The sequence below is a fragment of the Molothrus ater genome, chromosome 8, assembly GCF_012460135.2.
Source record: "Molothrus ater isolate BHLD 08-10-18 breed brown headed cowbird chromosome 8, BPBGC_Mater_1.1, whole genome shotgun sequence".
Classification (NCBI taxonomy): Eukaryota; Metazoa; Chordata; class Aves; order Passeriformes; family Icteridae; genus Molothrus; species Molothrus ater.
Window position 1 is genome coordinate 13,509,634 of NC_050485.2, and position 26,759 is coordinate 13,536,392.

Below are 26,759 nucleotides of genomic sequence, written 5' to 3' on the forward strand. Positions count from 1 at the left end.
TGCCCAGGAGGAGGCATTTGAGTAACAGTTAAAAATTTGGAGATGTGGATACCTGCCCATTTGACACTGGGACAAAAAGCATGAATAAATCATGAGGTATCTTAGTCATGCCTAAGTGTCCAAAAGCCTTTTCCTTGCTGCTGCCCTGCAGTAAATCTTCCATTATTCATTGTGCTATTTACTGCTCCAGTATAGCTATTTATGCTACAGTATGAAGCTGTTTTGTTGAAAACACTGTAACCTTTTTAACCTGCTTGCCTTTCCTACTTACCATATTTTTTTATGATTTTTCTGTGATACAATAGGGAGCAGTGGTTGCCACAGGAACTGCAATTTTGAACAAGCAGACACGTAGTTGTCGCTTTGCCATCCAAGAGCAGAGGGACAGCACAGGTAACTCCATGAGGGGATAGGGGTCATTCTGTCCCTGCAGTAGAGACATCAGTTTTCTAGCTACATCTTTCTCGTTATACCATGTTTTAGGGGTAATTTTTGCTGCATGCTTTCTGCAGGTCAAAGCATTAGGTGTTGTCAGCTGGCTTCAAGGAATAAATGTCTTGCTTTTGAAATTACTAGATGGAAATTGGTGAGCTCTCTGCTGGCAGCAGAGGTGTTTTGGACGTGTTGTCTGCAGACTAATGGGCACAGCACTCTGGGACCTTGCAGCAGGTCAGCTGTAAAAAGTCAGGCTTGTTAAGGAGCACACATTTCTCTCACACTTGGAATCCAGCTATTGACATCAGTGCTTCACTGAATCATGAAGCAAGTGAGTCCTGGGCTGTTGGCATTTAACTGGGTAAACATCTTCCATGGGCTGAGAAGGAGAGGTCAGCATGTTACGAATGTTTCTTCTTCTTCCTGGGAAACCATTTTCTGTACTGCCCATGATATTCTTGTCCCTTTCTTCTCCACTCCCATAATTTGGGGTGATCACAGCTCCCTCAGTGGTCCTACCTTTACAGTCTGATGTTAGCAGCTGGGACCTTGCTGGAAGTACATCCTAAATCTACCTGCTTTGTTTCCTTGACTTGCTGCCAGAGAAAAATTATTCCTCACCATTTTGGAGAGAGGGCTCCTCTTCATTTTCCTCTGTAGCCTGCTGATCTCAGTGAAGAAATGAAACAACTTTCCTCTAGCAGTCCATAATGGCCACAATGAAGGAGGAAATCATTTAAGGGGAGAACAAAGCTGGGAAGGACAGGAATTTGTTTGAAAGGGTGTGGGGAGGGGAAAGACAAAAATCTTTTCCTGTTATTAGTTAGTCAACGCAAGCGTTTCTTTGGCACATTCCTTTTCCCCTTGATATGTTGCAGTATTTATTAGGATTCCCCCACTTCTCTCTTTTTTTAAACAATTTAGATACAACCAGTTATAACAGCTAGTTCTTTTCATTGTTTGGCTTGCAAAGCAGAAATCGTCAAATTAAAATGATTTGTTTGATGATTTTTTACAAGTTATTTTTAGAAAAACATGTGCTCTTCCAGAAGTAGAACAAAAAAGACAAGACAAACTTGTTATGGAAAAAAAATAGAGCTAATACAGAGGTTGGACTGAAACAATCTCTGCAGTATAAATTTAATTTATCAGTCCTAGAAAGCAGGGGTTGTGAACCAAAGTTAATGAAAAGTCAGGACTAGTGTTATTTTATGGAACTCATTCTATGCGAGGCTGCTTAAGAACAAGCATTGAGCCTCTAAAGAAAGGACTAGGATGGCTTATAAATGTAAAGTGTATTCCTGGATAAAAAAAAAAATCAGCTAAAGAACTGGGTAGATTTCAGCCAGCCAGTTGTTTCTACACCATGGCTTTGGTATAATTCCATACTAGTCATGGCTTTATAACATGTTAGGATATAAAAAAGGTGATTTATCTTTGGCTGTGCATGGTGACTGCCAAAACAGCATGAAGCTATTTTAATTATCTTAATTATTTTAAATATGCCCAGAAGACTAAAAGAGAAATTACAAATCTTAAGGGAATAACAGACACTTTTGAAATTAGATTGCTGTCACTTGTACAATATCTGACCTGGTGTCTGTCTTGTGAGGTGAAGCAATTGGGTAGATGCTAATGTAAAAGTGAAGGAATGGAAAAAAGTGGTATTGTACATATCTATTATTGAAGATTCCGATTTACTTTCTTAATGGAATTTTCCAATGTTAGCAGCATGTTCCAGCTGTTGAGCTGTGCAATAAGTCTTATACAATCACCAGCATTTAAAATTAATACATTAAATTTAGAGGATGTGTGTCATCTTTTTAATACAGCATAAGATATCTTTTTGGTACTGTTCACTACAAATTTTTTCTTATGTTAGTTTATGCATTTAGCTTTCATCTCTGAAGAACCCCACTATAAGTGAATTAATACGAAGTGCAGCTGCCATTAATATACTATAGTGTACCTCAAATTTTTCCTTTCTGATAATTCAGGATGTATGGATTGCATAAAAATGTCAGTTTTATATATAGAAGTTTGCTAGGCAAAGAGCCCAAAAACCTTTGAACCAAGAGGCAGGCATAAAGACCCTATGTCAAGAAGTGAATGTACAAGGTGGCTTAGGAAAGCAACTAAAGGTTTGATAAGTCCAGGAGCCAGCCTTGGGAACCACTGATAATGCAGGAGATGCACTGGAGTCAATGAAAGTGATGATGATGTGGAGAATGAAAAATGCTTTGAAGAACTTCTGTCCTATGTTGGAAATTAAATTGGTTTCCTTTTTCCAAAGTATTTTGAAAGGCTGAGGTGATTGCTTCTGAAACAGGAATTGAAGAAGAATCTTAGTCTTGATATGTGTTCTCCAGAAGGAAGAGATGGCAAGGCACCAGGAAGTGATGCCATCACACAAAATTTATGGGAAGACATAGTTTATCCTTATTGTTCTCTGAATAACCAAGTCCACCCAGAAAATATCTACTAAATGACCCAAACAGGTTGGTCCTAAATCAGTGTTTCTTGCAATTCTTTACAGAAATCAGGTAGCTGTCCACATTCCTCTGGCAGCTCTGCAAAGTCAGGAGTACGGGGTAGAGGTAATGTATTTTTTATGAGAGTTAAAATATTCATAGATAGCAGCTGAGCTGCTGGAGACAGCAGACTGCTTTCACCTGGGAAACCTGCCAGATGCCAGGTTAAAAGCCCAGGCTGCTCTCAGGTTCCAGGTGCCTGCCCTTCCTGGGGCTGGTGTCAGCCCTCATGGCCCAGCACTGCCCAGCCTCTGTGTCTGGTCAGAGCCTGCTGCTGCCTTGGGGGCTGGGTGGATTTTCATGCCTTCCTGGTGTCAAACCTGGCAGGGTGTGTTTTTCACAGGCTCCAGTGCACCTGCCAGCTCATCTGCTAACAACGTTTACGCTGAACTTTTTGTCCTGAGTTTGGGGATGTCAAGTGGAGGAAGCAAATTCTGGATGGTGGGATATGGCAAAAAAATTTTCTGTTTAGCTTTAATTCTAGGCAAGATAAATATTTTGGGGTTTAAACCAACCCTTCAGGATTTTCTGCTTTTTGTAATGTCCTTCATTACAATGTCCTTCATTACATCATAGAAGTTACCTTTGCTCTTAAATTATTTTTTTGAGTTTAAAAATGCACACAGTTTTGGTGTGGGTTGTCATGCCATTGTACTCTCTAGCTAGCAAATGTTTTAACTCAAGGTCTTATTCTAAATATGAAGTTCTTTTTCTCAGCATCAGTTTGTGGTGGCTGGATATATTGTTGTTGATTAATTGGATAGCATATAGAAGGACTCTGGGACAAAAATGCACATCTTTTAGAAAGAAAACAGAGATCTAAACCAAGTTCCCTATGCCATGGCATAGATTCAAACAGCTGGTTTTATCTGTTCTTTGGTAGTACAAATAAGGAGGAATTCAGAAAGCAGCACCTGGGTGTATTAGGGGATCCGTTCCTTTTTTGTCTGATGCTACATAAATAAATCAATGCCTGATACTGATTAATGTTTTTATTTGTCTCTTGCCATGCTTGGACAAAGAAGTTGCTGGTGGTAGTTTTCTGAGGGGGTGCCTTGGAGTGGGGTTTTTAAAGTGAATTTTAGAAAAATTTAGAACTCTCTCCAGAAGTCTAGTTTTTTTAGATTGGTGGAGTGGAGATGAAGTAATTTTGTTACTTTTTTCCTTAAGAGGTAAGAAACTTGGTTTGGCTAAGACAAGTCATTTTTCCATGTCACACATTATCAAGGAACTGAAATGTGCTCTGTAGTTCAGTTCCATGGGTTAAAACACCTTTCTGCCATGGGACACCAATCAGTCCTTTCTTACACTCCTGCTTTCTTAAAAGCCTTTCTGTAACCCAGTGTACCTGCATTCAGGGGCGTTCCTGAGTGAGCTTCAAGGAAAATAATTGTATTTACCTAAGCAAAGAGCTCTACTGATAATATTCCCCTGTAGTATAGGGATAAAGTGCTTCTAAATGAAACCATGCAAGGAGAGTTTAGAACTCTCTTTGCCATGATTTTAATCAAATGATTGCTTTTAGTTTTGTGATATTTGCTATTTTGTCCATAATTAATGGTATTAAGCCAATGTAAATAAAATAATTGCTGAGACAAGATTTATTTGACAGACAATGCATGTATGATTAAAGTCCAACTTTGTTACATTTTTGTTTTAGATATTAGTTTTAAATAGATTTTTTTCTAATTAATATAACCTAATTTGTCATTCATGTATAGTGTCCTATAAATAAGGTGGACTAACCCCGTGATTGATTGAAAAGTTGTTGAAGAATAGCTCAGTGTTAAATGAATTATCCTCTTTTTTAAGACCAGGTATTGTTCAAGGGAGTGGTTTCTGGTAGCTCTGTTGAATACAAATTGCAAAAAAAGCTACAAGCTACAGATACTGATCTTAACTTTCAAAGCAAGGATTGAGTGTTCAGGAAAGTCACTGGAATAGCAATTCTACAGGCTTTGTTGCACAACCTGGTTTAAAATAGGAGCCAAGCTTTCAAGTTTCTCCGCTTTGTTGTGCCTGTGTTCTTTGTAAATAAAGTTGAAGGAAAGGCTCAAGTATAATAGCTATTTCTCATTCCTATCCAATTATTGGCCTTTCTGGCAATGCAAACACACTGGTTTCAGGAACAAATACTTCCAGTCTGCAGGGGGGTGTGTGTGTGTGATTGACCCAGCTCATTAAGCTTCCTTAATGTCCTTGTAACCAAATTACATTAGTCAGTGTCATCTAGATTTGTACTGATGGTTCAGCTGTAAAACTTTCCAGTCTCTTTAGTCCCATGAAGAAACTCTTTCTTAAGAAGAGTAAGCACTTCCCATTCAAAAGCTCACTTTGTGGAGAAGTTTTACTCTGAGTGACATAAGATTGTTATGGAAAATGTAGGAAGTTGCAACAGAGCAAATGCCAAGCCCATGGTATAGAATGACAAGATGAATAATTTATATATCCATGTATGTGTGTTTTTAAAAATCAGTTTCTGGTGTACCTCTGGAATCTGCAAAGCTGCTATTGCAGTTGTGTGTCTCATGACATGTCATTATTGGAGACAATGTTGTAACTATGCTGGTTGGGTCTGGTTTGTTCATTAAAGGAAATTCACTGTCCTGGATACATAATTTTAAGTTAATTAATTTCTCTTTGGTGTTGGTGTTCATGCCACTGCACATCTACTGCTGTTGCTGTTCTGATCAGGGCACCTTTCAAAGCTCAAAATATTTCCTCAGTGTTGAGCCAAAGAGTTAAGTGAGAATGGTTCACAGAGTGGAAGAGAGATGATGTCACTGTAGGAGACCCTCTATTTACTTCTATTTATTTGTATCTTTGCACGTGTGTAACCATTTCTTGTGTGTCTGAATTTATATATCTTTTAAGGAGGGGCAAGTAGCATATATCAATGTATATTGGCACTATCAATATATACTTGTAGTAATACATACATTTATGGGTAGGGAAGCTCCTCATTAGTACCAAAGTTTGATCTAATCAGAACTTAAACCTCTAGCAGATAAGGCAGTGTAGGGTGAAATACTTTCCTGTGGGATTCTAGGCCTTTCTTTCCTGGCAACTGGCTTCCAAATACTGGCATTTGATTATATCAGCCCATTAAAAAACCCCAAATAGTAAGGTCTTCACACATACTTTTTTGCCCATGGGACTTACAAATTCTTTGTCCTGAAAAGATTCAGGAGCGTCCAAAGGAAATTGATTCACCCAAAGTCAAGGACACCATCCATTCTTCCCTGGGTCTGATGGATGAATTTTCATGAGGGACCTGTGGGAGTTCCTCTAGATCCCCCTCCAGCTTATCAATTACATTAGTAACTGATCTTGCTTAATATGGGAGTATCAGAGCTTTTTCATGTGACCTGTCAGGACGAAGTTCACAGCTGCTAAAGATATATCTTGCAAGAACAGCCCCTCTAGTAGTGCTAGATGAGTCATGGAAATCAGAAAAAAATTAATGTGCTACTTAGGTTAGTTCTACCTGGAATGGAGTGGAAGCTGTCTCTCTTTTTACAGGACTTGGAAGTACATTGTGCCTAATATTTGTCTCAGAAGTCCCATTTATGAGTAATTCCTTTTTACTGATCAGGCAGTCTGGCATGTACAAGCACTTGGTGTCTATCCACCCACACTTTGTCCTTTCTGTCTTCATCTGAAATATTCCACTCTGGGGCTCAGTCATGCAAATTTGATGAACAAATGATATGCTGCAAGAGGGAAAATGCAATATGAAGTTAATGAGTTGGTTGCTGCTGCTTTCCAAGTGCCTGAGCTCTTAGAACAACTCACAAAACCAGAGATTTTCAGTTTTCTTTTAATGTTTCCCAGCTCTTTATGTTAAACTATATGAACTCAAAGTATTGGTGTGGTAAAGCTCTTTTATTCCATTGAAGGAGAAAAATGGGAAAGGTATTACCAGTATATTATTAAAAATACAAGCACACCTGGATTTTTCTAGAACTCTTCAATGTTCACCATGTACACAGTATTGCTAATCATGACATAGGTTTGTACATTTTTTGAAGGCTTAAAATATACTCTTTCTTTTCCTGGCAATTACAAAGCCTGAAAGACCCCATGGCATTAGATAGGCTCTGAGTGTGAGCTGAGATTTCTCTCTGCCTCAGGTACATGCCATTGGTCTTTAGGTAGGATGCAGTGACCCAGAGCACCAATCAGGATAAAATGTGGTTGTTGTTATTAATAGCCATAATTACAGCATGGTTATGCCATCTAGCTTGGGTCTGCAAAGCTGTCTTCTGGGATTTTCAGTGACATAAAAAACACTTTTTCTGTTCTATGATCCTTTTGCAGTCAGTTTCCTGGTGCTGCATGTGCAGAAGCTTGAGGATTTTATGGCAGGAGAAGGAAGAGTCCTTCAAGTTCAGGATAGGCTTTGCTGCGTGTTAGGTTCCAGTGGTGAAAACTGACCTTTTTTGAGCTTAGCAGTTTACTGGAGTCTCTAATGGAATTAGAAATGGAAATGGGAGATAGAAGGGAGGTCTGAGGTGACCAAAGGAGGCAGGTTTTGGTACAATGAAAAATTCAAAGTATGCCAGCTCCACGACTATGTAAGAGTGAGATGGGTGTTAAGAAAGTCAGTGAGGAACAGGTTACTTCAATCAAAATGGAAAATGGGCCTGGGCTAGAGGAGATGTCAGAGAGAGATGAGGTAATTTATGATATGAGTGATATAGAGCATCATGCATTGTGAGTTATTGAGTACAGCTTCCCAAATGATTCCTGATCTCTCATCTTCTCACTCTCCCTTCTTGTTAACTCTTCTCAAGTAGTGCTGCTTGCTTAGCTGTTTTCTTAGACCTCTTTCTTTCAGGATATTCTGGCATTCCCTAACTCTGTTAGTGCTTTTTGTATGAATTAGCATTGATGTGCTGAGGCACTGGGAAAACCCAGTTAAAAAAAAAAAAATTAAAAAATATCTTGATTTCTTGTTTCTGGAATACTTCTTTCAGGAGAATAAATGAGGTCAAAAGAAATTTCTATGGGAGGTTAAAGTCCTGTGTTCAATATACCTGTACAGTCTGGTGATTACAGCTGCCTTTCACACGGTGTTCTGAAAGGAGAGTTTGTCCCTGCAATTTTGAAGGTGAGAGGAGTAGAATTAAGACTTTGCCTAATTAGTGCTACCTTTCAAAGGTCTATTTTAAGCTGTCTTCCTTCAGCCTCTGAACCATGTGGTAGTTTCCAAAAATGTAATTTAATCATATCTGATTGCTCACTGGAATCTGCAATTAACTTAGGTGCAAGGGAATTAACAGTATTTGCCAGGTGCTTCATAACTTACTGGGAGCTGCCTGTGCCACATATATGTTAACAGTGTTGTTGGCTGTTTAAATTTATTGCCTAGAATATTTTAAGCTTGTGATTGAGTAATTTTTATTGCTTCCTTCCATTTCTATTCTTAGGATGACTCAGATATGAAATACCATGTAATTATATTCTGTATACTATCAAACTATCCCTTGCAATTATGCCACATTGTAGTTGTTCTTTTGAAATATTAGAAGCTACCTATCTAGGAAGTTATTTTTGGGATGCAATTGGTTGCTAGAGTAAAGATGAATTTTCAAGTAATTCTAGACATATGTTGAATAAAAAAAAAAACTTGAACTCATTTTTAAAAAGTAGTTCTCATCTTAGAAATCCTCTGAAATCCAATTCCATCAGAAAAAGTAGAAGTGGTTTTAGAAAATAAATTTTTCTGTAGGGACTACATTTAGTTTGAGAATCAGTTCTTGCATCAGTTGCATAATTAAAAATGGGAAGAGAATGGAAAGATTGGCCATCTGCATGCAGGGAAACAATTTACTTTGTGTTTGGAGTGCATTTCTGAGACCCAGATTAGTACTCTAATCTCTCTCTGAAGCTCTCTTGCATTACAGATTTCAGAATTGCAGGACAATCTCAGGAGACAAAGGCTTTGTACTTCATTTAGTTCTAGAGTTTCGTGAAGGTTGAATTTTGGACTAAAGTAAACCTCAGCTTAGTTCTTGGTTCAGAAGTCATGATTGTTACAAGTTTTCATACCTCAGTATCTGGAGAAGGGGTTTCTGCTGTCTGACATCTCTCTTTGTCACACTTGGAAAGGTGCCACTCATTAGTGTCTGAAATTCCCTGGAAAATTACTGTGAAAAGAATTGTGAAGACAAATATTTTAACTAGAATACTTCCTTAAGCATAGCAGCAACTCTGAGATTTAAAAGTTTATCTGTACTCTGGTGGCCAGGGGGTTATCAGAAACTGTGGCTTCAGACCACCACTGAGATGGAAGATATCACAATAAGCCAGCATGAAAGAGAAAATCACTCTTGCCCAGTGATTTCATCAGGCACTCAAGATGATGCAACTTTCATTTCCCCAGCACAAAGCAGCAAGTGTGTGCCAGAAGCAAAACCACGAGGGGATCTGCAGTGAGTTCTGCACGTCCCCTGTTACCTGTTATTTGCATTGAAACCAGGAAGAAAATTGCTCAGTCCATTTACAGCTCTTTTTTACTGCTTACAGAACTCAGGAATACTGCCTTTCACTGAAAAGGCTGTGCAGATCTTACATTTCCCAAGGAATAATGCATTCCCATAAAGCTTTCAGATTCTGAAAAAGCAGAAGATAAGGGGAAAACAGCACAAACCAAACAGATTTGACAGTTTATCACTGTCTGAACGAATTGCAGTTGATGAAACCATATCAGAGACTTGCAGGTGTTTAGATTTTGAGATGACATTTGAGACTGTAAAAGTAGTATTTGCAGCAACAGCCTTGATAAATATAATCCTGTCTGAAGCTCTGTGTGCCCCCCATACTGATAGGACTTTAGAAGGGGAGAAAAGGTTCATTTATAACCACATACAAGGAAGTCAACAAAAGTTACTGAAAGCTTTTTTGAGACTGTGAGCTGCCAAAACCAGCTAACTCCTCTAGTCAAAATAGATTGCCAAGAGATTTGCACAAAGTGTGTGTGAAGCTCCAGAAAGACCAATCTAGAAATTTGCATCTAAATATTTTGGGTTTGAGTTTTTTTTCTTTTCTGGTAAAATCTACATACCTAAGGGAACAATTGTCTGTGGAAACTGGTTTTCTCTCCAGTTTACAGTCTGGAAAAGCCTGATCCTGACTGCTGAAGTGACCCCAAAGACTGGAGAACAGGATGTTGTACAGCACTTCCTTGTGTCTATACCTGCTTTTAGACATTTGGCAGGCTACTCTTCTGCTTATGGAGAAGCAAGAGGAACAGTTATTCCTACATTTGCCCCTGAGATTTTTCCCGTTCTGCTGCTTTCTACCTGGTTTTGCCTTTCTGTTTTAACTTTCTCTGTTCTCTCCTATTTTCCTTCTTTCTAACCTTTATATAATTATATGTTGTTTTCTTCTTTTTCATTTCGACACTTGTATAATTCTCATTATTATTGCTAAGTCACTAAAAAGGGCTTCTTTCCTGTCTTGCAGAGTCAGACTGTTTGGAGAGGTTGTCTGTGATGAGTGATTTCCAGAAACACTAACGTGATGGAGTCATGGAACAATCAATGAAGGTTAACTGTCCAGAGGTAATTAAAAACCTCTGTGTTATTTTATTACTATGAAAGCCAAGTTCCTGCCAAGGGACTGTCTTGTTAAGAAGATGCCAAGTCTCAAGGAGATGGTTCAGTAGTACAAGTCATGCTTTAGTAGACTGCTGAGCAGAATGTAATGGATCCTGAGAACAGACAATAGGTAATGCCTGTCTTGAAATAGAACTGGAAGGCAGTGATTCTTTTTGCATGTAAAATACTAGAGAAATGCTCTTGCAATGATTATTCATTAAATATTTTTAGATTTCAAGATCCTAAACTGATGTTTATACATAGGAAAAACTTGCTTCAGGCAGTTTGCAGAGGTTCCTCTAAGTCACTAAAAAAAAAAAGTTGATTTTCCAAAAGAAGCAAATATCACTCAGTCTATGACAGAAAAATAATATGCTATGCATAGTAAAAATTGAGTAAGTTGGGGTTTATTTTTTCTGGGTTGTTTTTGCTGTGTTTTTAAAATGCTTTTGTTAAGACTTTGCATTCAGCTGGGTTTGCAGAAGTGTTGGTGCAGAGCTCTGCCTGACATTTTGCTCAGGCAGTGCAATAAAGGATGAGCTGGCACTGTTAGAACTCTGCAGGTGGTTGAGTATAGCAGGAAATATACATTTCACTAAGAACCTGGAATTCAGGCTTTCATGTGAACTATCACAAACATGGACCAAGTACCTTAGTGTGCTGATTCTGGGTTTTCAGTGTGTTCCCAAAAATTCGTCGCCATTTATTGCTTGAGCTGAGTCTGAGGAGACTTATCACCATCCTTTAATCTTCTTGCAGGTTTTCAGAAAAGCTCTTAATATACTGCTGCATGTTAGAAGTTGTCAGCACCATTGGCAAGCACTAAAGATGAACATGAAGGAGTTGTACTTTTCTGGATGTGATTAATTCTGGCACAGCACTTGTTCCCATGGCTGAGCCCTGTGTGCGCTGCTGTTCTTGTCAGGTTCGTTATGTGTGTTTTCTCTTTCCAAGGTATTATGTCTTCACTGTGAAACATTCACTCAGACTCAGATTTGGCAGACAGAGTCTGAATCTAGCAGCATGCTGGTTTCCAGGAAAAAAATAATTTGTTCCTTTGGAGGGAGGGAAGGGATTTGGATTTTAAAATGCTTCATTGTATTTTATACACAGAACTTGCTTTATTTTTCTGTATATAATATTTCTTGAGCAGTTGCTTAGGAGTGACCTTGATGATTGCTGAGTAAATTATAACATATTATGTGAAATTTTAAGTTCTGTTCCTAAATGTTAAATTCTAAAAAAGTAATAATAGCTCAGAAGTTAAGATACTCTTAATATGACTGTTGACAAAATGGGTTTTTTTTTTCCCAGCTTAGGGCAGTATTTCATGAGTGTATTTTTAAAGTACATTTTCCCCTCTAAGAAGTCTTGAAATTTTAACATGGCTGAGGAAACTAAGTAGAGACAGGTATTGTGTGTAATCTCCCTGGTCAGCTGAGAGAGACTTGAGAGGAAGCAGAAGGTGTTTAAAGATGTTCTAAATTAGATACTATTTATAGAGATACAAATTCCTATATGGTGTTGAACTGAAGGTTCAACTAGTTCACTCTTCTATTTCTAACAGAGACTACATAGAAAAAAAGATCAAAGAATCTTACATAATTGTATTTCTCATCTCAATTTGCTAGGAAAGCACAGAGGTTGTTAGGACACCAATATGAAGAGGTATTAGTATTCAATACCTGTGCTAACAGTTTCCTGTCAGATTTTCTCATGCTACATAAAGTGAACAATGTAAATAGTTTCTCAATATCAATAGATTTTTATTGCTGGGACCAAAAAAAGCCATAATCCTAAAAATATTGACTGATCAGCGATAACTCTTTGGGTGTTTGTATTTGCATTGCAACGTAATCAAGTAATTTATAGACAGTTGTTTTTCAGCTTCTGTGATGCCTTAAGACAAATGCATGCTTTTCTGCAAAACCAAAATCCATCATGGCCAGGGCAGATTTGTGGTAAAAGGAGGCCAGTTTAGTAATGAACTTGTAGGCTATAGGGATGTTTCTCATCAGTGGCTTCAATACACTGATCCATACTTCTCCTTTTTATTTTGGGCATAATTTATTTTGCTTTACATAATGCTGACATTCTGGGAAACTTTGCCTTCATGAAGAACCTTTAAATGATAACAATGAATAGTTAACTATGTGAATAGTTAACTATGGGCTTTTGCCTGTTTAAGAAATAAAATATTCCTCCTCAAAAGCACATTTACATTAGGACTTCCTATTTTGTTGATTCCAGCAAACTTTTGATTTAACACAGATGAAGGATGCCAAGTACATGGTCCAGGAGTCTGAAATTGTGCTTACTCCCAGATTAGATCAGGAAGAGATTGGAGCAGTGATGCCCTCTCATTTAATTCTTGTCATAAGAATTAGGACTTTAGAACAGCTGTCTATTTCTGTCAGCAATATTTGCTGTTCTGAAGCTGCCACCTCAGATGCCTCATGCATGATGAATGATTATCACTGTTAGGCCTGAGGTGAAACCAGTTTCACAGAAAATAGATTGATGAGTGTATTTTTATAATAGAATCATCTTGAAATGAAAGTAATTCTTCTGTTTCTTGAACTACAATTTTATCTACTGGCAAGCAAGGAATTGCATATTGCAGTCATTCTTATTTCAATCAAATCTGTGTAAGTTGGGATACAGACTTCAAGCGAACAGGAGTGGGGTTTTAACGTCATTATTAGATTATTATATTTATCTGTATGATGAATTCCTGGACTGTGTTATTCCACTTGAATACAATCTTCTGAAAGTTAAGGGTCTGAGTATGAGTTGCTTGAAGCCACAGCAATGTGGCTTTCAGCCAATGTATTTGTAATATAGTTACTTGTTAAGAGAAAATACCATTGTACATTCTAATCTCCTATACTGCCAGTACTGAAGGAAGCCTCCCTCATCTTTTTTGCTCAGTGAGATAATGTGGCTGATAACCTTTGTATAGTTCAGGGACTTACTTCATTGCTTTCTAATGGAGTTTCTGGAGAGTATAGATTTAGATTACGATGTGGAATGGCCATAGGGCCTCAGGGAAATATGCTCTCATTAATGGACTTGTTAATGGTTATCATTGGAGAGGCTCTAATAGTATCAGATGTAAATGTTGTCAGAGCAGTCCATCTTTATCATGCAGATATGGAGATGCATCATTAATTCACACAGAGATTTTCAGATGCTCAGAGCTGTGCACATTGATGCAGGATGATAAGGTCTGAAGGAAATTAAAAGCCGTCCGTTATCAATTTAATATTTCAGATTTCTGTTTCCAATTAATATGGTCTAAGAGATAAGAGGAATTGAACCACAGCAGAACTATGGGTCATTCAGAAGAGATCAAATGCAGATTATTCCTCTGTCAGTTCCAGCTTCATTATGCTCATTGCATTCTCTCTGAAAGGTATGAGACAATGCAAACTTATATCAATGAAGTCTCACAGCTGAAAAGTTAAAAACATATATGCAACCACAAAGTTATACCAATATAAAATAGTTTACAGAATCTAAAAAAAATTTAAACAGTTTTTTGGCCTTTTTTCCATTATTAAATTACAATAGTTTCTTTTTCCTTTATCATGACTTTGGGTATATTCATAATGCATTGAACAGAACAAATTATAATCTGTCTCAAATTTGTAGCTTTAGACCCTCTACATTAATAACCTGTTTGATAATTATTTGCTGAAAGGTGAGAATTTGATTACGAATATTTGGTTTGGAGTTTTGGGGTGGACTCAGGCTTTTTGGGCTAAACACAGCAGATTGTTTCTTTGTAACCCTCTGAAATATCAGTGTTTTCAGAGAAAAATAAGAAATGCAATTTTTCTGTATGCAAATATAAAGGTAGGTTTTTTTAAATAGTAGCAGATTTATAACTCTGTTGTCACTTGTTTTGGAAATAGTGGCTGGGTGTTAAGATAGAATCAAAAATTGGCTTTTCAATGGCCTGTTCTGATACCAGACTGTGTCCTACTGGATGGGTCCCCTAAATGCAAGGGAGAGGGGAGTAAAAGAGCAGATATTACAAATTATGGTGGTGATAAGTCCTCCTAAAAGGAGGACAAAGTATGAGTAGATAAATGTCATTTATGCTGAATTGTAACCAGTTGTGGATGAAAGAATTCAATTCCAAACTTGCCAAGAACAAATGACAAGGCGTAAAAGACTTTGCTCCTGGAAGGTGAATGGGATATCCCTAATGAGAGATAAACCAAGTGAACAAAGGATGGAGACATTATTTTAGATCAGTGAAGATCAGTGAATGAAGCACGTACATCAGACTGGGTAGCTCTGACAGGAGCACATGGAATAGGGAAGACATGAACAGCACATGACTGGAACTGGGAGGTCCAGAGATTCTCTTGACTCTGTCTAATGATCTTCCCATGTGGGGGAAAATTTTAAGAACATTTTTTGCACCTATCTCTGAAGTATAAATCAGCTAAAGCATTAATCTGCTGCAAACTATGGAACTGAGAGTGTCACAGCAATTTTTGAAAAGAGCAAATTGTAAGGTCCATGTCTGGAGGATGCTATCTGTATCCAACTGCCATGTGTTTTTATGGCTACAGATGAAAGGTTGTGGAAAGTGAGGTCTTGCAGGGCTGGAAAAAATTTAAAATTTAGTATTAACATAGGCAATCAGACACTCTTCTTTTATGCAGGACAGCAGTAAGGAAAGTCATCTGTGAAATCAGATCTTAATGCAGCTGTGATGAGAATTCCCACTCGGTGCTCCCAGCAGCCAGGGTGGAGACACCTGGGCTGGGACTGTCCTGGCTGGGTCAGGGAGGGCAGGGTCAGGTGCCACGGATCCTCTGCTGCTGCCGACACAGGGAGTGAGCAGGAGATAAAACACACAGCTCTTAAGTAAGGCTTCAGTAATTTTAGCTTCATGAGAGGGAGAAACCCTGTAAAAAGCTTTATTTCTAGCATTTCCTGCCCACACTGATGTTCACTTGAGTTTCACATGGCTTTTAAATTATTGATAAATCTATGAAATGAAGGATTCAAATGGTTCATCTCCAATGAACAAGTGCAAACATCTGCTATTGGTCCAGTACTGCTATAAAATGTAATTTTATTAAATTGCTGCTATGTGTCAGAGGAATCAGTGCAGTTTCCCCAAAATCTTACATATTCCTCTGGCATTATTTCTTGTTGCAGTACACTTTGCTCATTTTTGCATCCCCAGACTAAAATATGATGCTCACTTGCTTCTTCTCAACTGTTTGGGCATTGTCTTTGATGGGGAGCTGCCAACCCTTGCAGGTTTTTGACAATGTGGAGTGTATTGTAAGGCCTGTAACAATTACCTGGCTTGCTGTGAAATTTTGGAGGAGTTGAACATTAGCATTATTTGTGCCATTTTACCTCAGAGGATGTCATCTCAGAGGATGTCTCTCTTATCCAGACTCATTTGTTGTGGGTTTTGTGTTGCAGCCAATGCAAAATACAAAATTTGCCATCTCAGCCCCTTTGTCACACTTGTCACCTGCTTTTAATTTCCTCCTAGGAAGTCCCTTCCTATCCCCATTGTATGGTTCTAATTTTGGTAATCCCAGTCCTTCCAGAGCTGTTTCCCCAAAGAAATATTTCACTGTACACACCACTTAGTGTGTTGATATTTCTTGTTAGTATGCAGCATTGTGTTAGCTCCTCTAGAAAACCTTGATAAATTAAAAATTGGCTTATCAATATTCAATCGACCTAGCTCATTTTTCCAAATGTCAGATTTCCTTTCTGTCAGAGCTGAGCTAAAAAGGCACTGCAAAAATAAATGGAATTAAAATTGCATATTTTTCTTTGAAACAGAAATTAAAAATAAATCTTCTGCTAATGCCACCTTAAATGCATTGGTTTATCAACAGTGAAATAACATACAGTGGCAGATATGACATAAAAAATCATTAGTTTTAAGTAGAGAGTTGTTCTTTGAATACAGTGAACATCTAATCAAGGCATAATTAGGAAAATTTGGGAAAGCTAGGCTTGGTCTATTCTGTTCTTTGTACAACTATTGACTCTTGCTAATTCTTCTACATATTTTTTAAAATTTATAGACGTTTATATATTCCAGAGGTCTGGGAGGTAGCTGGAAGGAGCATCTTGTGGACTTGAAGCATAATGACAGCAGCATAATTTTCATCTTGTGCTTCATTGCCTTTGCAGTTTAAAAAGCCTCAAAAATTCAAAATCCTTTTGTGTTGCACCATTGCTATTCAGTAGCTCTCTGTGATTGTCCCACTCAGCTGCTTTCACTGCTTGGGACCAGTTCTTGTGTCTTTTGCCCATCACTTTGGTACTTGGAGTATCAGTTATTCCAGGGAAATGACAATGTTGTTCCAGCTTTATACCAAAAATCTGGCAGTGCATCCTGTGAAAGGACAGGCTCACAGGAATTCACCAGGCCAAGCTTTGCAGAAGCCCCAGGGGTTTGGGGGGTCTGCACTGCAATGCAATAAATAGATCTGATTGTCAGTGGGCACATGGGCAGCAGCAGCACTGTCACTGAGGGGTCTCACATTCCTCTCTGCTCGAGAATGGCTTCCTTTGATGTCCTGGCAGGGACCCTGAAGCTCCAGGACGTCCTGTGATGTGTTCCTAAAAACATGGATGTGCTGTTTCTCAATGGCTTCTGAAAACAGTCAGCACTGTCAGTCAACAGAAGGCAAACAGAGGCCAATCCTTCATCACAATATATAGACCTCATTAATTTATATATAGTAAAATATCATTAATTTATATTTTATCATTAATTTATATATAGCCTTGAAGGCTCTAATTCATCCATTAAAGTTTCCTGGGAGTTTATCAGCTAGGTTCATTCTCTATTGTAGCAGCTGTGCTGGAAACAGAGGCCTTCAGCAATTCTTTGGCTTGCTTCTGTTCTGTGTTTTAATGACTTCTAATTTTGTGGTGAAAATATAGTCCTTTTTTGGGGCTTCTTTTTGGGGTTGTTTTGTTTTGGCTTGTGTTTTTTGTGGGCAGGAGGGATATCTGTAGATCTTGCATATCTGTGTTCCAAAGTCAGTAATGCATTTTGCTGAGTTCTGCATATTGTACTACAGTTAATCTACATAGGTTTTACATTAAGACAGTTAAAATTATTTCATCTCTGCCAAATTAAAAAACCCAAGGTCAAGCAATTTCCCTTGAATTAATTTATTCAAAATATTTAAACAAAGTCCTCTGGGTTTAAAACCTTAAATTTAAAAGGAAAATTAAAAACCAGTACTTGAAAATTAAGTAAGATGACTTTTGATTAAACCCTGACAAGATTCAAGAGTTTGCTTTGCTTTAAAGGCTCCGGACCATTGTTGCTAATCTTAAAGGAACCAAAGAAAATGCTTCAGACAGTGTATATGCCCTACAGAGAAAAAAATGCAAGGGGGAATGCAGGCAAGGAACTGCTGTTCAAACATTGTATGTCTTCAAGCTGTTGCACTTTTATATTAGATGAAAATTTGTGTGTGTTTCCCAGTGGCACTGGCAGTGCATTTTTCAAAAGTGAGGAATTGTAAAGCATATACAGCATCAAAGATGCTATTTGATATCATTAAAATCTTGCTCTACTGGTTTTGCTATCATCTGTGGAGAAATGGAACCTAGGAATGACCTTATGGTATGGTTTTGCAGCAAAAGCTTCTTTGTACCTTGGTCCAACCACATTCACCCTGGATTAAAGCTGCCAATTTGAATTCTATAGAACAATGTTCAGTTTTGTTACCAAAACAGTGCAGAGGAGCAGTGCCATCCTGCTGCTGGTGTTGGTGTCCACCAAAAGGATTTTTAGAAGGAGGAAGAAAAAGTGTGCCCATTCCAGAGTTAATTATCATCTATGTTTAGAATGTCTGGTGCTTCTTTAAAGCATGAGCCCTGCAAGTTTTGCACAGTTAATATGTACAGGCTCAGTATATCAGGCTTCTCTGCTATGGCATTCCTGCAAGGGTGCACAGTTTACATCCTTGGAGATGTGTGGTTGTAACTTGTTCCATGTCCTCTGCTTAGTGTAATTAACTTCCTTCCACTGCAAGAAATGGGTTTTTTCCTGTAGGGTTTGGAGTCAGATGGAATCAATGGAAACACCCAAAATTAATAGCTGGTAAGAAGTGGGCCCAGCCTGAGACACTGCACACAGGATGGAAGCCAAAGACTGCTTTAAAGGTAAACAATACTTTGTTGTTTGCATTACAGCAGATAGAAAAGAAAAAAACATTTATCAGTAACAGAAGCTTGAAATATGCAAACTGGAACAGAACTGATATTCAGCTTCAGTGGCAAGGAAACTTTGGTAACCACAGTAACAGTAGGCAGATTCAGCCTTGTGAGTTATTCATCCTTGCAACAGGAATTCAGTAGAGCAGTGGTGAAATTTTTGCTTGTCCTTTGGAAAAGAAAAAACAGACCCCAAGGATGATAATGGGCAAGAGAAAACTCTGAGTTTGAATTTTAATAGAAACCCAAGTTTTAACAGAGAGCCCTAAGTTTCCCCACGGTCACTGTCTTGTATGTACCTGGTCAAATGGCTTCACAAGGAGGAACTGAGAGAATAATCTCTTTCCTTCCATTTTGCAGTTTGTTAGCTTTGCTCTGTGAAATGCAGATTTTCATGATACTATACTGGAAGCTGTGCTATTTATGTGCTTCCTTTTAAACACTGTTTGGATTTCATAGTAATTCACATTTTGAAGTCAGCCTTAAAATCTGCACTTCTGTTGATGTATAAGGAATGGTTTTCTGAGGTGTGGAGTAGTGGCATAGCCTGTCAAACCCAAGAGGCTGTCAGTGGCAAGATCCACAATGAGACAATTCTCTTTGTCCTTTGCAAGAATTCCTTTGTGCAGTATCAAAGTGGTGGAGGGAGAGAAAATTTATGAGAAATTCTTTTTAGCCCTCTATGCACTGGACTTCAGTCCTGGAACTAGACTACAATAATACCTTGAAAAACAAGCTTGACCTTTGATGAGGATGCTTACAATTGAATACAAAGCCATGCACATTTTTGGGATAAAATAAGGAGATTTTAACTTTTGTTTAAACACCTTTGTTCTCAGAAGTTTTCTTTTTATGGTCACAAAGATGTTGTTGCATGAAAAAGTAATTTCTGGCCAGTGATCCAAAATGCATTGCCAGGCACATCTGGGGAAGCACTAAGGCTGCTGGGAAAGGACCTGCTCACCTCTGGAGTGGGATGGCACTGGTGCTCCTGGCCTTCTCCTGTAGCTCAGATTTCACTCTGTGTCTCTCCCTGCAAAGTCCCACTCTCCTCAGCAGAGGCTGAGTGAATTTCTTGGGGCAGGTTGGCAGGGTCCCTGCAGCCCTGCCAGCTGGGCTGGCTGCTGACATGCTGAGGTTGGAGAGCCTCAGTGGGCACCTTGGAACCCCTGGAGCATCCACTGGGCTGGCTCTGCCCAAGTAAACCCTCAAAATTATAAACTTATTTTAAAATACTAACAGGTAAGTAATGAAAATCCTCTTTAGACAATTAAAATGCTACACAGAAGATGGTGGCCAGCCAGTGCTAGAAAAGATTGCTGGTGACTCTTATTTTAATATAAGAAATCTAATAACTGAAACTTCTTGCTAGGATGAGAAAAACACTTCTTTGTTTTAATGCTGTATTGTGCATTATTTTCCACTTTAACAACAAGTTTAGCCAAAAAACAGGAAAAAAAATCTATAATTAGCTCCAGCTTTACAAGTATAAATCCATGTGCTAGTTAGCCTTTAGTAAATAGCCATTTGTGTTAAATTCATCAAGAATTTCTCATTAAAAACTGAGCACACATGAATTAGCTTGACAGGGAAGAACTGCTGGAGCATTTGCTTGGATTTGGCTCTGTGTGTTCCCAGCCTTTGTCTTCACTGCAAGTGTAGCTGCCAGCTATTTCACCCAGCCTAGCCACAGCCTTGGAGCCCTGAGTGATCTGATTAACAGCTGATGAATTATGAGAACTTGAGCTGTGGCTTGTGGTTGAGGTCCCACTGCATTATTGAGGTCCCACCAATGCTTTGGTTCTCAGCTGAGTCTGAACTTCATGCCACAGACCCCATTAGCTTGGCTTGGCTGGGCTGGAAGCCTGTATTAAAATTAAGTCTGAGGCATCTGTGATTGGATGGGAGGTAATTCATGGAAAAGAGAGATGTGTGCAGCTTTTGCCATACTGCAATGAAAGAAAGCTGAATAAAGATGTGAGGAAGCAGCTCATGAAAAATGTTTAAAGATGAAACAGATTCACTTGAGGCTGAAGCTCTTTCATTATGGGGGGTCAGAGTAACCCTGAAACAAGGTGCTGCTTTACTTTTTTCTGTTGACACTAGGAAAATCTCCCCAAAAATCTAAAAGTGCTTTTTCTTTTCAAAGTACTCACACTCAAAGGAGAGGTGAAGGTGATGAAGGAGAATGCTAAAATATGAATAGAAGTTATAATTATAGCAGCCACTATTCTGTTAAACAGAGTTCTCTGTATTACCATAGATTTCTAAGCTCTCTTGAGGAGCTGAAACGCTAAGACTAAATTATTGTTAGCTTTGTTGTAAAATGCTTTAGATAATGAGTTTAATTATTTGATGAGAGTTGTTTTCATATTGAGTCATCCAAACTTTGGGTAGTGAACTGCCTACTATATTTATTGATTTATCTTCAGGAGAAATTCAGTTCTTTTTCCAGGTAAGTGTGCAAAGAGTTAAAAAAACCCTCATAACATGGAACAAATACTCTATTTCATGTGTCTTTCACCTGGTTAAATTTCCTTAGCATTGGCTGATACACATTACTCTGCACACTTTCCTCTAAAATTTAAATAAATTGAGTGGGGCTTTATTATTACTCCTGGTTCAATATCACCCAGGCTCAGCTTGATCAAGGCACAAGTGATGGGCAGGATAAGCTAGAAAAGAAGATAAGCACAAAAAAAGAAATTATGATATTGCCAGATATGCCTTAAAAATGCTCATTGGAACACATAGAAATAAATTATGTTACAAAGAACATTTTGCCTCCCAACCTGTGGATATTGCATTAAGCTCCTACTTTGTTTCCAAGTCTATTTATAGTTCCTAGATTATGTGAAATCCTTATGAAATTGTTTAGTACCCATGGTTACCAAACACGTTTCACAAACTAACACAATTCTAATGCTGTGATATATCAGCAAGTTTTTTCTCTTTTCCTAGCAGTAGGTTTCTGGTAGAAATCCTCAGAGGTATAGATGATAATAAAACCCAAAAATATTTCCTGCATTTGCAGTAAGCTGTATTTAACGTTACCATTTCTGCATGGCTTTACTTTCAGTGTGGTATTGTGGCACCTTGGAAGCATAAATATTCTTGGCCTGCCTTGTATTCCAATGAAATGTGTCAGTCTTTAGGTGCTGCCATTTCTAAAGAGATGACAGCTGAAAAGCCTTCATGCCTAAATCTAAACAGCACCTAAACCACATAAAACTTCCTTTTTACTGTCCTTTTCTGTTGCAAATGTAAACAGACCAGCAGCAAGTGTTGCAGCTGTAATAATTCTCATGCCAGAGGTCCTGTGATATTTTCTTATTGTAGTAGGATTCACACGTTTTTTAATGTTTTGTTCTTTTCATCTGATGATTCAGGAAACGTGTGAAATTGAGGCAGGGGTGCTGTGTTGTACGAGTTCTCTGTGATGTAAATATAGGATATTCACCAAAGACTTTTCCAGCTATGAATGATGCCCTGTGAAGGGCAGAAAGGTGGCACAATTGACATAATACAATGAAACTAAAGCTATTTCTCACTCCTGTTATTTTTTTCCTCCTTTTTAATGCTTTAAGCCATTCTTTGCTTTTAATTTTGTCCCTCTCCCATTTCGACACCTCTGAAATGTATCTCACGGACAAGAATTGTGTGATTCCAAGGAGCTATAACAGAAAAAAAATAATAATATTTACAAACTGTCTTATTTACTCCTTTGCTGTTTTCCTCTAAGGATCCCTTCATAGCCCTACGTATACATCTAACTAAATCAAGTGGCAGAAGCCAACATGACACCCCAATGTGCAGTAATTAGCAGGTACAGGCTGATTGCCATCAGAAGTGGGTAATGTTTCAGGACTAATGGGCCATCACAATGGGAGGGCATTACAGCCTCGGCACCTCTTTGGTGCAGTAATGTCATCCTGGGCGTTTTCTGCTTTTCTTGCTGACAACAGCTTGAAATACAATCACCGCTAAACCAGGTAATCCACCTGATCGAAATCTGCTCGCTAAGGAAAAACAGTTGGGAAAAGCAAGCATTTGGAGTAGCGTTAGTGGTTCAGAAGTATGTTAAATCATTTAAGGCTTGTATAGTTTTTCCCTCCACTCATGCTACTTGTTTGTTAAATAAAAGCTTCCAGGAATCCATTCAATTCGCAGGAGAGCTACAAAGCTGATGTTTGTGTCCATTGCTGTGAACTGTTTATTATATTGTTGCAATTCATCTCCTCCTTCAGATCTGTGTGTTAGCTGATCAACACAATAGTTGGAAACACATGTGAAATGCCTATTGCTCGGTAGATTTGGAAGGGGGGGAAGTAAATAGTTCTCATGGAGCTTTATTTGTAGGACATAGATCATAGTTGCATTTTATCATTCTCTATAAGGAGAACACAGGGCTTGGTAGGTGCAGTGGTTTTATTTTTCAGTGGATAAAAAATAATTCTGTTCTGTTCAGTGCTGCCATTAGTGACTGGAGTAGGTAGGGAGAGGATCATTGCTGCTTCTGGCCCTGGCCTGGCTGCTTTCACAGCCTGCCAGGTGCTGAGCCTCACCTGCAGCAGCAGCAGCTCCTCTTCCACCCTGCAGCCTGGGGCTTGGACCCAGGGGAGTTATTTTGCAAGGGCTTGTGCAGAGTGCCTTCCCATCAGGGGATGGCTAAACAAAGACCCACTCTGTGAGTTGCTTAGGAAAGCAGAGACTGTTTATGTCCTGCAAAACACATTATAGCAGGGATAAAAAGTATTTTCCCTACTCTTTTTAGCCTGCCTCTGAAGCCTAAACAAACTTGACTTAGCTAGACCATGGAAAGTCTGCCTGTGGAAGGAAGATATCTGATATCTTGAGATACAGGATGCCAACAGCTATGAGCCTCACTCTTCATTTTATTCCTGCCTTGGGAACAGGCCGTGCAAGCAGACCAAGAGTTGGCAGTGGGGAATGACTAAGCAGAAAACAGGCAGCTGCTCAGAAAGTCAAGGTCAGGATGTCAAAATTCCTATGTGGCTGCACTGCATTCCTCACCCAGCCATGGAGGAGCTCTAAGCTTGAAGCCCTAACTGAGGAACTGGCACCCAGTAAGGCCAACAAAGGGTCTGTGGTCAGGGTGTGGTGGGCTGCTGGAGGCAGGACCTGGCTCCCTCCCCTCATCCCCAGCTGCAATTGCTCTTTGCTAAGAGCTCCTCGTTAAGTTAAGGCCCCTTTCTTCATGAGCTCCAAGTTATCCAAAACTGGGATGTGTCTGCTCAAATGCTTAGACTCTATAAATCCAGGGCCATGCTGAGGTGCCAGTATTTGTGATCTGAGCCTCAGAATACTGCAGACAATCTGATCTCAGCATCTGCTGTGTGAGCTAATTGGTGTGTCCTGGCTGTGAGTCTGGTGTTAGGCTGAGCAGAAAGATGAACACACTGTGCAGATTAAGGTTAAGCCAAGAACAACATTTCCGTGAATGCGGCTGGAAGTGAGTTTGTCCACAGCATGATCTTGCAAATGTGATGTCTCCCCATGAATCATTCACTCTCTTTCTTCCAGATACTCTAGACTTCCAAGTAGTTTTGTTTCTTTTGTTATTTATGAGAAAAAATGTCTATCCCTGTGTTTACAGCCTCTAGACACAATTCTAAATGTCACCATCATCTGAGCCATGTGAACCATGAGTTCACCCCCATTGTGCACTTACAGGGCCAGACTCTCTTAACGAGCTTGATTGGATCTGTTTGCCTAAAATTTGGCACTACATCAAGTGTGATTAAACCTATACCTACAATCACAGAGCAGTAGAAGGAACAGCAGGAAAAACAGATACTCAGGAAAACAGTTCATTGGAAGAGAAGTGAATGATGCCCACTTTGAACATGAGGTATTTGATTTATAGTGATTTATGGTTTAAAATCCATGTGCTTTCAATGCTATTTGCAAGTGTAAATAATTGTTGTTAATATGAGGCCTTTCTGTGGGCTCTCAGTTGTGCTATTAGAACAGCAGGATCACAACAAAAGTGATCAGATGAAACATTTCTTTAATTGTAAGTTTTAATTGTAAGAGTTGTTTTAATGTCACTTTCTCTTTTGTGAATGGGGGCTGACTGTGTCCAGACACTCATGAAGGCCAGTACACCTTCAAGTCATTTACCAGAATTTTGAAGCTAAACATATTGGAGTCTCAGTTGACTTTCTTTTGCCTTGGCACAAACACTGAGATAACTGTGATTGGAACTGAATATTTTAGCTTCAGATTTCCCTGTTCTACAAAAGGAAGAACACCTATCTTACTGTGATCCTAGAAATTCTTAAAACCATTCTAGAGATGCTTATGCTCAGATGTAATTTCTACTGTGGTAACTGAGTTTTTTTGTGAATTACTTGCAAACCTCTCTGAAGCTCTTGACTCACTTTTCTTATTTTCTGTTGTGATTATTCTTCCTCCCTCTTTCTCTTTTTTTCTTTTTTGTTCCCCTGCCAATGCAAAGCACATTTTAAAGTCACATTTTCCAGACATGTACTGGGGAAGATGGATCCTAAAATACTAGTTTAAATTCACTCTCTAAATTTTTACAGGGCTCACTGCAAATCCTGTGTACAACAAAAGAGATTTTGCATCACCTCTAACAGATTTCAGCTTGAGAAAACATTGTATTTTCCAGTAAAATGCTGTGTCTCCATCCTCTTTTTTTTTTTTCTTCACTCTTTATTCTCTCAATTTTTAAGGTTTTTTTAAATCTGGATGCTCTTTGCTTCACTTTTCTCCCTATTTTATTTTTTTCCCAGTAGAGCTGGGGTTCAAGCTGATATTTTAGGAGCAGAATATGACTGAACAGCTCATTAACTACAGTGAGTATATTTATCTCTTATTAAATATTCCCATATTCAAAGTGAAAATGTTAGTTTCACTTTAGAAGATGCTGTTCACACTTATGTAACTTTATTGTTTAATAAGAAAAAAAAAGACCTAGAAACTTGCTTTTTTCATACTTGACAGTATGAACAGCAGTTTCACACTGTAAATCATACTGCATAATACTGCAGTTTCACACTATAAATCTGTAAACCATAAATTATAAATAGAGCCTATGGCTACATGTCTGTGCGCCATTACCACATTTTTATAAGTTTTTCCTATAGTAGTTTAACTCTTTTTTAGAGTTTCTCCTACAGGTACTGCAGGTAGGTGATGATTTTCTGTGCCCACAGAAGGTGTAGCAATGCTCTGTGCATGCTGATCTTGGCCTGGCCTGCTGCCCTTGCAGGGAGCACTCAGTAATTTCATTTCTGCCTTTTGCAGGGTTTCAGACCAAGGACTGTGCAGGCCATTCCCCTACCAGGGTCAAATGCTGACCACGTCCATGGAGTCTCACAGCCTCTGAGGGTGGCTGAGCATGATCTTCAGCAACATCAGCAAACTGGGTGAGCTCCTCCCAGGGCAGAAAGCATTTGCTTTCCAGCCTTGAAAATACAAGGTTGGTTGAGATTATAAGCTTACTTAGAAATAAGCAGGAGGTACTCTTTTGCCTTTAATGAAGTGCATTTCACCCCTTACATTCTACAGCTTTTGAAATCAAAAGAAAAGACAGAGACAAAAAAATTCACTTATTTTTTTACTAAAGCTGTCCCTCAGACATGATTGACCACCAGGTATCTCTTGGAAGGATGGTGGATGCAGGTCCACTGCAGGTTTGTGCCTCTGTCTTTAGTGCTCTCTGACAATAATGGTTCCATTTTAATTTTTTCCAAGTTAATTTCTTTTTCTGCACATGTCCTCTTTTCTTTTTGAAGTTTTTTGCAATAAGAAGGCTTTCCTTAAATTGTAGTGAGCTATGATGTAGTCTCTAATGAGTATGAAATGCATCAACGTATCAGAGGCTGCCTGCAAAAGGCCAGGCAAGTGTTGAACTGGTCCCTCTTTAAGACTTGAGGAGATTATATGCTGTTGTAGGAGCCCACTGTGC

At 38.7% G+C, this 26,759-nt stretch overlaps 1 protein-coding gene across 1 annotated transcript in view; it reads left to right on the top strand.

Moving 5' to 3' along the window:
• Nucleotides 1–341: 341 nt before the first annotated feature.
• The window catches only part of SFTPD (surfactant protein D), a 74,764-nt gene continuing 48,346 nt past the window's right edge, over nt 342–26,759 (top strand). Inside the window, 6 exon segments of the mRNA XM_054515607.1 lie at nt 342–393; nt 10,437–10,534; nt 11,330–11,495; nt 18,642–18,751; nt 25,585–25,644; nt 26,096–26,270. The gene's annotated coding sequence lies outside the window, so the exon portion shown is untranslated.